The following is a 12,373-nucleotide window of genomic DNA, read 5'->3' as shown; positions in this document are numbered from 1 at the left end:
AAATCCCATCACAGCCCAATCCCACCACATTCCAATCCCAATCCCAGCATACTGCAATCCCTGCACATCCCAGTTTAATCACCGCGAAAAATTAACAACATCCAAATCCCATCACACTCCTATCACATCGTGTGCCAATCCCAGCACACCACAATCCCTTCACACCCCAATCCCTGCACCTTCCTATCCCAGTACACCCCAATCACACCCCACCCGAATCTCAGCATACACCAATCCCATCGGACGCCAGTACGAAGATACCCCAATTGCATCATACAAATGTCCCATCACACCGTGTTCCCATCACATCCTGATCCCACAGCACCCTAACCCCAGGCACACCGCTATCGATGAACACACAACTCCCAGCTCACCCCAATCTAAACACACTCCCATCCCCGCACACACTACACCACAAACCCAGCACATTCCAATCCCAATACACCCTAATCTGAGCACAATCTAATTCCATCACATACGTATCCCATCATACGCAAATTCATTATATTCCAATACCTCTACACCCCAGTCCCAGCACAACACAATTACTGCACACCTCAATCCCATCGCATTCTGGAACATCTAAATTACATCCCACTGAAATCCCAATGCACTCCAATCCTAACACATCCCCACTGCAGCATACCCCGAATACTCTAAGTCCCAATACCAGCACTCACCAATACCAGCTTCCTCCTATCCCAGCACACCCTAAAACTAATACACCCTAATTCCATTACATAACAATCCCAGTACACTCCAATACCTGCCAAGCCCAATCACATCACATCTCAGTCTGGGCATATCACAATCCCTGAACACAAATCCCATCACACCCCAAACCCACCACAACCCAATACCAGCACACTCTAATCCCATCACACTCCAATCCCATCACACTACGCCCCAAGTGCAGCACAGCCCAATCCCATTAAACACCAAGCCCAGTAGAACCCAATCACACAGCAGCCAAATTCCAACACACATCATTCCCATCACATTCTAATCCCAGAACCCATCAACTCCAGCACACACTAGACACACCACACCCAGGTCCCAGTACATTCCAATTCCATCGCACTCCGATCCCTTCAGATGCCAATCCTGCTATAGCCATTCCCAGCACACTCCAATCTCATCACATGCAAATCCCTTCACACCCCAATATCGCTACACCAAAGTCCCACCACACCTCAATCCTAACAAACCCCAATCCCAACACACTCCAATCTCAGCATTCCACTGTGCTATCACACACCAATCCCAAATGCCTCAAACCCACTACACCCCAATCCCATCACACACAATCCCCCACACCCTAATCCTATCGCAGTCCAATCCCACTGCACCCAAATTCCAGCATGCCCCCATCCCAACACAAGCCAACCCTGGCACTCCACAATCATGTCACTCCCCATTCCCAGCATGCTTTCAAGCCAATCACACCCCGATCCTGGCACACCCCAATCTCAATGCATTCCTTCTCACCACAGCCTAATCACACCAAACCCCAATCCCAGCACACACATATCCCAGTACCCTCCCATCCCAGCAGACCCTAATCCCAATTTACCGCAATCCCATCACACCCCACTTTCCCATTACACCCAAATCCCAGGACACTCCAATCGCACCACACCCCAATGCTACCTGAATCTCAAGCACACCAGAGCCCCACACTCAATTTCAACACTGCTCAATACACTCCTAACTCACTCTAACCCCATCACAGCCAGACCCAGCTCGGTCCCGGCACACCATTCCCTGGTTAATCCCAGCACAGGCTGGGTTATGGAGACCCAGCATGAGTAAACGAGATTATTGCAGACAGGCGTCTCAGCGACAGAGTTGACATGTTGCACTGCTCATCACGTCGCGGTCGATGGACTGCAAACGACACCTCGCCATCGGACCTGCAGCTCGTCACTGGCCAGTGTGATGCCAAACAAAACCATTTCTGTGGATGCTCCCTTGCTGGTGCAGCTTGTGGCGATGCTGTTTGCCAGCTCAAAAGACCCAAGTCTGATCCTGGCCTCCAGCACTGTGTGTGTCAAGGAGAATCTGGAGGGGGAGTTCATGAGGAGTGTCGGGAGAATGAGACAGGATTGGTGGCTGTTAATAAGGGCCTGTTCCATTGAGACAGTTCAGTTAAGTGCAAGGTGTTGCAATTTAGGAAGGTGGGTGAGGGTAGGACTTTCACAGTGAATGGCAAGACCCTGGGCAGTGTCACAGAACGGGGGACCTAGGGTTCCCGGTACATGGTTCCTCAAAATGTAATAAAGATAGACATGGCAGTGAAGAAGGCGTTTGGCACGTTGGTCTTCATTGATCGGGGAAACTGAGTATAGGAGTTAGATCATTGCGCTGCAGTTGTACAAGACGCTGGTGAGGCCGCACGCAGAGTATCGTGTATAGTTTTCCTCACCCTGCTGTGGGAAAGATGCTATTGGACTAGAAAGAGTGCAGAGGACAGTTACAAGGACGTTGCTGGGACTCGAGTGACTGAGTTATGAAGAGAGAGTCAGCAGGTTTGGACTTTATTAGGAGATGCTATTATAGAGGTAAAAGGTCAATAGTGGCAAAGGTAAGCTGTGAGCGCGTAGGGTCTTTGCTTCAGAGTGTGGGATCAATAACTACAGGGGTATAAGCTTAAGGTGAGGGGGGAAGATTTAATAGGAACCTGAGGGGCAACTTTTCACCCAGAGAGCACCCCATGAACAGATTGAACTGCCTGAGGAAGTGGTCGAGGCAGATATATTAAAAACATTTAAAAGGTACTCACACAGGTACATGGATAGGAAAGGCTTAGAGGGATATGAGAAACATTTCCAGAAGGAAATCTAGACCGGCATGACCCAGTTGGGCTGAAAGGTCTGCTTTCCTGCAGTGTAGCTCTGTAATTTGATAACACCTGTAAGGACACACGCAGAGCTGATATTTGTATGCCTTGTACAGTATGTTAAAGTGTTGAGTCCTTCAGGTGAATCAATAGTGCATTATTGCAGAAGGTCATTGATGGGATGACTTTAGAGATCTCCTCAACAGCCCTGAGTGTGTGCAGTTACCGAGCACAATTAAAAATAATTGCTTTTAAATTGAGATTCCTTTCTTGAGATCGGTGCATATGACAGAGGGTGAGTGCCTGGGGCGGTAGGAGGCAGTCTTGTGCACTGGAGGGAGAGCCACAGAGACAAAAGCAACTGCCTGTATTCTGCGCTCTGCCAGTGTGTGATGGGACGATGCGGAGGGAGCTTCACTTTCTATCTGATCTGGAGAGTGTTTTATGGGAATGCCGTAGAAGGAGCTTTACTCTGTGCCTGACACCTGGCAGAGGGCCGACATAATTCCGTGGAATGTAGGAGACTGAGGGGGTGACCTTATAGAGGTGTACAAAACCATGAGTGAGGGTGAACGCACACAGTCTGTTTTCAGTCTAGTACTGAGGAATCAAAACTAGAGGGCATAGGTTTGAGGTAAGAGGGGAAAGTCAAAGGGGACATAAGAGAGAACTTCTTCACACAGTGGGTGTATGGAACAAACAGCCAGAGAAAGCAGTGAGGCGGGTACTATAATGATATTCAAAATATACTATTTGGAAAAGTACGTGAATAAGAATGATTTCCCTTGTTAATGTTAGTCCAGAACTGCTCTCCAAAACAGGCTGTGTTCTACCTGGAGACCCGTCTCATCCAACAAGTAACTCAATGAATAGTGATTGTTGCTGAGCTGTTACGCAGATCCTGTGTCCTGGATAACTTCACTTAGATGGTTCCCACCATACAACCAAAGCTAATCAGAGTGAGAGTAATTGATTGAATTGATGTTTGTGGCTCCCAAGGCTGCTAAAGATGCAAAAAAAAAACCTTATTGTCTTTACTGCCGAGTTGCAGACCGGACACAAAAAATATAGTGTAGCGGCTCGCCTGGCGTGGACTTGTGCTGGTGTGCGGCTTCACAGTGCGTACAGCGGACACTCCCACCTCCCGGTTAGATCCCAACCTCCGCCCTGGTCCGAGTGGGGTTTGAGTGTAACCCCAAGAGCCATGAGCATTTCTGCTCACTCCCCAGCGGTGGGCTGGAGGCTACCGGCTGCTGTTAGATTGCCCTTCCCCACTCTGCCAAGTGTTAGGATGAGGAGTGGAATCTGTGGACTTATACTGTTACGGGGCACAGAAACCGGCCCTTCAGCACCAGCTGGTCCATGCCAAGAGCATAGATCCAGAACTGCACAGTACAGGCCTTTAGGTACTCAGTATCGACCTTTCAACCTACTCCACAATCAATCTAACCCTTCTCTCCCACATAGCCCTCCATTCTTCTATCATCCGTGAGCTTATCTAAGAGTCTGTTAAATGTCGCTAATGTATCTGCCTCTACCACCACCTCAGGCAGTATGTGCCATCATGCACCTGTGTAAAATAACTTCCTCTGACATCCCCACCCCACCTTTCCTCATATCGCCTTAAAATCACCGTCTCGCATTCACTATTTCTGCCTTGGGAAAAAGGTGTCAGCTATCCAATCTGTATATGCCTGTCATCATCTTATACACCTCTATTGTCTCCTCTCATTCTTCTTCACGCCAAAGAGCTTACACAGCCTTTCCTCATAATCCAGCTCTCTAATCCAGACTGCAGCCTGGTAAATTTCCTCTGCATCCTCTCCATCCCCTCCCTATAGTGAGGCGACCAGAACTGAACACAAGACTCCAATTGTGGTCTAACCTGAATTTTATAACCTGAGCTGCAACATTACCTCATAGCTTTTGATTTCAATCCCCTGACTAACGTAGACCAGCACACCATATCCCTTCTTAATCACCCTATCAAACACCCATCGTGCTAGTCCCATTTGCCCACTTTTGGCCCATGTCCTTCCAAACCTTTGCCTTTGTACCCATCCAAGTGTCTTTTGCCTGCTCCTACCTCTGCCTCAAGGGTTGACCCTTGTTTGACCTCCCACCTTGCAGCACCTCACACCTGTCGAAATTGAATAGCATCCATTATCCTCAGCCAACATCTAAAATGGACCGCACCGTATCTGAATTCAGATCTATTAATCCAGGTACAACCTGGTTCAAATCGTCATACTGCATGGGAAAGGGCTCTTCAGCCAAGGTGTTCATCTGAACTAGTCCCATTTGCCTGTATTTGACCTGTATTCCTCTAAACCTTTCCTATTCATGTACCTGCCCAAGCATCTTTTAAACATTGTAATTGTACCTACCTCTTTCACTTCCTCTGGCAGCTCGTTCCACAAATGGACCACTCTCTGGGTACAAATTTTGTTCCTTAGGTTCCTATTATATTTCTCCCCACTCACCATAATCCCGTGCCCTCTAGCTCTTGACATTCCCCCGACTCTGAGTAAAAAAAATGCCCCTCAAGATCTCATTAACTCTCTCTCCCCTCATTGGGTTCTTGATGCCCCAATCCTGGGAAAAGGATTGATTTACATCTTCTATGCCCCTCATGATTTTATACATGTCTATAACGTGTTCCACGCTCCAAGGAATGAAGTCCTAGCCTGTCCAACCTCTCGACAGCTCATTTTCCCCATGTTCCGGCAACTTCCTCGTCAATCTTTCTGACTCTTTACAATTTAATATTGTCTTTCCTATGCCAGGGTGACCAAAACTGAACACAATACACCCAAGTGCGGCCTGGCAAATGTCCTATACAACTGCGATCTCCCAGCTTCTGTATTCAGTGTCCTGACACCATTACGGCAAACTCTTTCTTCACCACCTGTCTATAGTGACACCACTTTCAGGAAACCATGAACCTGAACTCCTAGGCCCCTCTGTTCTACAACAATCCCCAATGTCCCTCTGCTTCACTGTGAAATCTCTACCTTGACTTGAGTCACTAGAACACAGCACCTCATATTAGTCTGACCTACCAGGATGCTGCCTGGGTTAGAGAGCATGTCTTATGAGGATAGGTTGAGTGAGCTGGGGCTTTTCTCTTCGGAGCAAAAGTGAATGAGAGATGACTTGTTAGAGGCATATGTTGTGAAATTTGTTGTTTTGTGCTAGCAATACAGTGCGATACATAAAATACCACTATTGCAATGAACATGTATTAAAATTAAGTAAATAATGCAAAAAGACAGCAAAATAACGAGTTAGTTTTTATGGGTTCATGGACCATTCAGAAATCTCGTGGCAGAGGGGACGAAGTTGTTCCTAAATCATTGAGTGTGGGTCATCAGGCTCCTGTACCTCCCCCTGCTGGTAGAACTGAGAAGAGGGCATGTCCTGGATGGTAGGGGTCCTTAATGTTGGATGCTGCCTTCTTGAGACGTCACCACTTGACAATATCCTCAATGGTGGGAGGACTGGGCCAGTGATGGAGCTGACTGAGTCTCCAAACCTCTCCTGTGCATTGGAGCCTCCATACCAGGCTAAGATGCAACCTGTCGGAATGCTCTCCATAGTACATCTGTAGGGTTTAGCGACGTACCAACTCTACTCAAACTCGGGACAAAGTAGAGCTGTTGCTGTGCCTCCTTTGAGATTGCTTCAATATATTGGGCTCAGAGTAGATCCTCTTGGGATGTTGACACCCAGGAACTTGAAGCTGCTCACCCTTTCCACCGCTAACCCTTCAATGAAGACTGGTGTGCGTCCTCCTTCCCAGAGGTCCACAATCAGTGGCTAGGATTTGATAACATTGATTGTGAGATTGCTGTGAAGCTACTCAGCCATCTGATCTACCTCACTCCTCCTCGTCGTCGTCTGCCAACAGTGGTGACATTATCACCGCTGACGCGGTGGCCGCAGTGGGCATCATTCTGCCAACATTGGTAACATTGGTGAATTTCTAGATGATGTTTGAACTTTTCAAAAATCAAAATGAAGAATAAATAGCTCTTTGAAAGTGGCCGCACAGGGTGAAGAAAGTGAATGACACACGTGCCTTCATTAGTTGAGACATTGAGTTCAAAAGTCAGGAAGTTATGCTGCAGCTTTATAAAACTCAAGTCAGGTCACATCTGAAGTATTGCCTATTGTTCTGGTTCTCCCATTTCATGAAGGATATGGAGGTTTTTGGAGAGGGTGTTGAAGAAGTTTACCAGGATGTTGCCTAAATTAAAAGGCATAAGCTATAGGGAGAGGTTGGACAAACTTGGGTTGTTTTCTCTGGAACGGCGGAGGCTGGGAGGAGACCTGACAGAAGTGCCATCCTCCTCTGCGTGTCGATGGCTCCTCTGTAGTGAGAGTTAAGTGCATCAAGTTCCTGGGAGTTTGCGTCAAAGATGACCTCACTGCTCCCTCAATCTCACCTCCCTGTATAAGAATGTACAGCAGCACCTCCACTTCCTGAGGCAAGTGAGGCCCCTCCCCCCATTTTAACAGAATTTTACAGGAGCACCAAGGAGAGCATCCTGACAAGCTGCATCTCCATCCAGTATGGGAGCTGCAGAGCATCGGACTGGAAGTCCCTACAAAGGACAGTGAGAGCGGCCGAGAAGATCATCGTGGTCTCCCTACCCTCTGTCAGGGACACGTCAGAATGTACGCAAGGCCCTTCATATTATCAGGGGTTCCCCCCCCCCCCCCCCCATCCATTCAGCATCATCTTTGACATTGTAACATCAGGCAGGAGACTCCGACGCATGAAGTCAAGAACGTCAGGATGGGAAACAGCTTCTTCCCTCAGGCTTCTCAACTCCCTGCCACATCATGTTCGAAGTGCCACCACATAACCTGTACTGTACCCGTCAATGTTTAAATTATGCTCTTTGTTTTGTTTATCTATGTGTAATTCGTCTTTCAGATTTAATTCTTACTTTCCCAAGTTATTGTGTGTCATACATGCATTATGTGTACTACTGTGCTTTACGCCCCGGTCCAGAGAAACGTCGTCTCATTTGGCAGTTGCACGTATACAGTTAAATGACCACAAACTGAACTTGACCTGGTAAGGTTATGAGAGGCATACAGAACGCAGAGTCAGTATCTTCATCCCTAGGGTCAAAACGTATAACACCAGAGGGTGTGCGTTTGAGGAGACGGGTAAATGTGTGCACAAGATTTCGTACACAGACATTGGTGGATGTCTGGAATGTCCTGCCAGGGCTGGTGGTGCAGGCAGATATGGTGGAGGTGTTTAACAGACACTTCGATAGGCATGTGAAGGTGCAGAGAATGAGGGATAGGGACATTGCAGGCAAAGGGGATAAATTCACTTGTGTTTAATTAATAGTTTAATCAACATAATGGTTTAGTGCTGAATTGTTCTATTTTTTTGTTCTAGTGTGGCCTTCCCTCCTCACTAACCCCCCCCCCACAGCACAGTGCTCCCTCCTCACTACCCCCCCCAACAGAACAGTGCTCCCTCCTCACTACCCACCCCCCCACAGCACAGTGCTCCCTCCTCACCTCCTCTCCCACGGCACAGTGCTCCCTCCTCCCCGCCCCTCCCACGGCACGGCGCTCCCTCCTCCCCGCCCCTCCCACGGGACGGCGCTCCCTCCTCCCCACTCCTCCCACGGCACGGTGCTCCATCCTCCCCACCCCTCCCACGGCACGATGCTCCCTCCTCCCCACCCCTCCCACGGCACGATGCTCCCTCCTCACTACCCCCCTCCCACAGCACGGCGCTCCCTCCTCACCTCCCCTCCCACGGGACGGTGCTCCCTCCTCACTACCCCCCTCCCACAGCACGGCGCTCCCTCCTCACCTCCCCTCCCACGGGACGGTGCTCCATCCTCCCCACCCCTCCCACGGCACGGTGCTCCCTCCTCCCCACCCCTCCCACGGCACGATGCTCCCTCCTCACTACCCCCCTCCCACAGCACGGCGCTCCCTCCTCACCTCCCCTCCCACGGGACGGTGCTCCATCCTCCCCGCCCCTCCCACGGGACGGTGCTCCCTCCTCACTACCCCCCCTCCCACGGCACGATGCTCCCTCCTCACTACCCCCCTCCCACAGCACGGCGCTCCCTCCTCACCTCCCCTCCCACGGGACGGCGCTCCCTCCTCCCCGCCCCTCCCACGGCACGGTGCTCCCTCCTCCCCGCCCCTCCCACGGCACGGTGCTCCCTCCTCCCCACCCCTCCCACGGCACGGTGCTCTCCCCTCCCCGCCCCTCCCACGGCACGGTGCTCCCTCCTCACTACCCCCCCTCCCACAGCACGGTGCTCCATCCTCCACACCCCTCCCACGGCACGGTGCTCCATCCTCCCCGCCCCTCCCACGACACGGTGCTCCCTCCTCACTACCCCCCTCCCACGGGACGGTGCTCCCTCCTCACTACCCCCCCTCCCACGGGACGGTGCTCCCTCCTCCCCACCCCTCCCACGGGACGGTGCTCCCTCCTCACTACCCCCCCTCCCACGGCACGATGCTCCCTCCTCACTACCCCCCCTCCCACGGGACGGTGCTCCCTCCTCACTACCCCCCCTCCCACGGGACGGTGCTCCATCCTCCCCACCCCTCCCACGGGACGGTGCTCCCTCCTCACTACCCCCCCCTCCCACGGCACGATGCTCCCTCCTCACTACCCCCCCCTCCCACGGGACGGTGCTCCCTCCTCCCCACCCCTCCCACGGGACGGTGCTCCCTCCTCACCTCCTCTCCCATGGCATGGTGCTCCCTCCTCACCTCCCCTCCCATGGCACGGTGCTCCCTCCTCCCCATCCCTCCCACGGCACGGTGCTCCCTCCTCCCCACCCCTCCCATGGCACGGTGCTCCATCCTCCCCACCCCTCCCACGGCACGGTGCTCCCTCCTCACCTCCTCTCCCATGGCATGGTGCTCCCTCCTCACCTCCCCTCCCACGGGACAGTGCTCCCTCCTCACCTCCCCTCCCACGGCACGGTGCTCACTCCTCACCACCCCCTCCAACAGCATTCCTTCCTCACCCCCTCCAAAAGTATTCCCTCCTCACTACCCCTACCACAGCATTCCCTCATCTCCCCCTCCCACAGCGTTTACACCTTCCCTCCTCCCATAACACTCTCTTTTCACCCCCTCCCACAGACCATCCTCCTCTCCCCCTCCCACAGCATTCCCTCCTCAACCCTCTCAAGTGCTCTCCTCACCGCCTCCCCCAGGAAACCCTCCTACCCAACTCCCACAGTGTTCACTCATAGTGCTCCTTCCTCACTCCTCCCACAGCACTCCATCCTCACCCCCTTCCACAACACACCCTCCTCATGCCCCAGCACTTCCTCCTTGCTGCCCTCCCATAGTTCTCCTTCTTCACTCCCCTCCTACAGTGCTCCCTCATCACACCCCCTTCACGGTGGTCACTCCTCACCACCGCTCCCACAGTGGTCGCTCCTCACCCCCTCCTAGAGCATTCCCTCCTCACCCCCTCCCACAGCACTCACACCTCACCCCCTCCCACAGGGATCCCACCTCATCCCTCCCACAATGATCCCTCCTCACCCCCTCCTACCGTTCCCCCTCACCTTTTCCACAGCACTCCCTCCTCACCCCATCACATGCCGTTCCCTCCTCACCCCCTCCCACAGCCATCCCTCCTCACCCCCTCCCACAGCCATCCCTCCTCACCCCTCCCACAGCCATCCCTCCTCACCCCCTCCCACAACGATCCCTCCTCACCCCCTCCTACCGTTCCCCCTCACCTTTTCCACAGCACTCCCTCCTCACCCCCTCCCACAGCCGTCCCTCCTCACCCCTCCCACAGCAGTCCCTCCTCACCCCCTCCCACAGCCATCCCTCCTCACCCCCTCCCACAGCGGTCCCTCCTCACCCCCTCCCACAGCGGTCCCTCCTCACCCCCTCCCACAGCAGTCCCTCCTCACCCCTCCCACAGCCATCCCTCCTCACCGTCCCTCCCACAGCGGTCCCTCCTCACCCCCTCCCACAGCGGTCCCTCCTCACCCCCTCCCACAGCGGTCCCTCCTCACCCCCTCCCACAGCAGTCCCTCCTCACCCCCTCCCACAGCCATCCCTCCTCACCGTCCCTCCCACAGCCATCCCTCCTCACCACTCCCACAGCCATCCCTCCTCACCCCCTCCCACAGCGGTTCCTCCTCACCCCCTCCCACAGCCATCCCTCCTCACCACCCCTCCCACAGCGATCCCTCCTCACCCCCTCCCACAGCGGTCCCTCCTCACCCCCTCCCACAGCAGTCCCTCCTCACCCCCTCCCACAGCACTGCTTCCTTGCTGCCCTTTTGTCAGCCCTGCACTGGGAACATTGTCCTTGACTTTGAGCGGACTTCTCTGGAGAGCAGATGGTATTTATATTTCAACAAACACACAGAACAGGCAAAATCGCCTTCAGCTGTGATGAATTCATTATCTCACATCCGTATATTATTCAGGAGGGCAGCCTGCACCAGCAGAACTCTGAGAGGCCTGCATTCATTTCTGCAGTGTGTCGAAACTTCAGAGGCAGAGCAGACGTGAGGAAAAGGTTCGGGGAATATCACAGACTCACCTCAAAATTAAGAGAGCATCAACTACAAGCAGCGAGCAGCCAAATGGGTTGGTTTTCTCTGAAGCAGTGGAGACTTGATAGTTTATGAAATTTCGAGAGGCAGGGGTATGGTAGATTATATCCCCCTGGTGGAAATATCAAATACAATGGAGCATAGTTTTATGTGAGCGGGGGGGAAAGTTGAAAGAAGATGTGCAGGGCAAGTTTTTTTAACACAGAGATTGGTGGGTGTTGGAATGTGCTGCCAGAGGTATAGATGGAGGCAGATTAAATACAGACGTTTAAGAGGCTGTTAGACAACAATGTGTAGGAGATAAAGAGATATGGACATTGTGCAGACAGGACGGGTTAGTCTTAGAACATAGAACATACTGTCACACATAGAAAATGCACTCATGCACTGGCCACACTATTAGGTACGCCAGTACTCCTGCTCATTAACGCAAGTATCTAATCGGCCAATCGAGCGACAGCAATTCCATGCAAAAAGGCATGTAGACGTGATCAGGAGGTTTAGATGCAGCCCAGATGAAGCATTAGAATGGGAAGGAAATGTGATCTAAGTGACTTTGACTGTGGAATGATAGTTGGCGCCAGGCGGGGTGGTTTGAGTCTCTCAGAAGCTGATGATTTCCTGGGATTTTCACGCACAGCAATCTCTGGAGTGTACAGAGAGTGATGTGAGAGCCGGAAAGTATCCAGTGAGCATCAGTCTGGTGGGGGAAAAGGTCCTGTTAATGAGAGAAGCCACCATTTCGGTGACTGCAGCCTCTCCGGGTCCAAACAAAGGTGGAATTGCTCGTTCTTTGCGAGTGTTGTGCAATTACAGGACCCTGCGGGAGACTGAGAACATCAAGCACTGTCCCACTGGAGAGCTGCTCGATGGCAGTGGAGCTGGTCTTGCTGCACATGGTGATAAATAGGACGGCTTCCTAGGCGGTGTGTGGAGTCCA

The sequence above is a fragment of the Hemitrygon akajei genome, chromosome 1 (genome assembly GCF_048418815.1).
Source record: "Hemitrygon akajei chromosome 1, sHemAka1.3, whole genome shotgun sequence".
Classification (NCBI taxonomy): Eukaryota; Metazoa; Chordata; class Chondrichthyes; order Myliobatiformes; family Dasyatidae; genus Hemitrygon; species Hemitrygon akajei.
The sequence above is the reverse complement of the archived record's forward strand: the minus strand, read 5'-3'. Positions refer to the sequence as shown.